The 729-nt window shown below is 45.0% G+C and overlaps 1 non-coding gene across 1 annotated transcript; it reads left to right on the top strand.

Annotated features, from left to right (window-relative positions):
• The first annotated feature begins 284 nt into the window (after nucleotides 1–284).
• On the top strand, nucleotides 285–388 carry LOC148580032 (small nucleolar RNA R71). Its single transcript, XR_015895168.1, has one exon. It is a non-coding gene; the product is annotated as a small nucleolar RNA R71 (small nucleolar RNA).
• The last annotated feature ends 341 nt before the right edge of the window (nucleotides 389–729 follow it).

Here is a 729-nt window from a genome sequence, read left to right as displayed (position 1 = left end):
CTTGGTTCCTCTCCATCTTCTTGGTGAGGTCAGCTAGCTGCTGGGTAATGAGCTTGTTTTGGGCCAACAGAGCATCTACATTGTTTAGCTCCATCACTCCTCTTGTGTTCCCTCTTTCGGAAGCATAGAAGTAGTCGTTTTCTGCTACTGTTTCAATAACATCTATGGCTTCCTCAATGGTCTTTTTCTTGTTCAAAGATCCTCCAGATGAATGGTCTACGGCCTTCTTTGATTCATAAGAGAGCCCTTCATAGAAAATGTGCAGCTGCACCCATTCGTTGAACATGTCAGGTGGACACCTCCTTGTTAAGTCCTTGAACCTCTCCCATGCTTCATACAGAGTCTCACCATCTTGTTGCCTGAAAGTTTGAACCTCAGCTCTCAGCCTATTCATTCATTGAGGAGGGTAGAATCTTACTAAGAATTTGTTCACCACATCCTCCCAAGTTGTCAAGCTCTCCCTTGGGAAGGATTCCAGCCACTTGGCTGCCTTGTCCCTGAGTGAGAAAGGAAATGAGAGCAGTCTATGGGCGTCAAAATGAACACCATTAGATTTCACTGTGTCACATATTCTCAGGAAGGTGGTCAAATGTTGATTGGGGTCTTCTTGAACACCTCCTCCAAACGAACAGTTGTTCTGAACAAGGGTGACGAGCTGTGGTTTAAGTTCAAAGTTGTTGGCATGGATTGTTGGCTTTTGGATGCTACTTCCACAATTTCCTGGGTTTG

The sequence above is a fragment of the Arachis ipaensis genome, chromosome B10 (assembly GCF_059453495.1).
Source record: "Arachis ipaensis isolate K30076 ecotype BB chromosome B10, ASM5945349v1, whole genome shotgun sequence".
Lineage (NCBI taxonomy): Eukaryota > Viridiplantae > Streptophyta > Magnoliopsida > Fabales > Fabaceae > Arachis > Arachis ipaensis.
The sequence above is the reverse complement of the archived record's forward strand: the minus strand, read 5'-3'. Positions and strand labels throughout refer to the sequence as shown.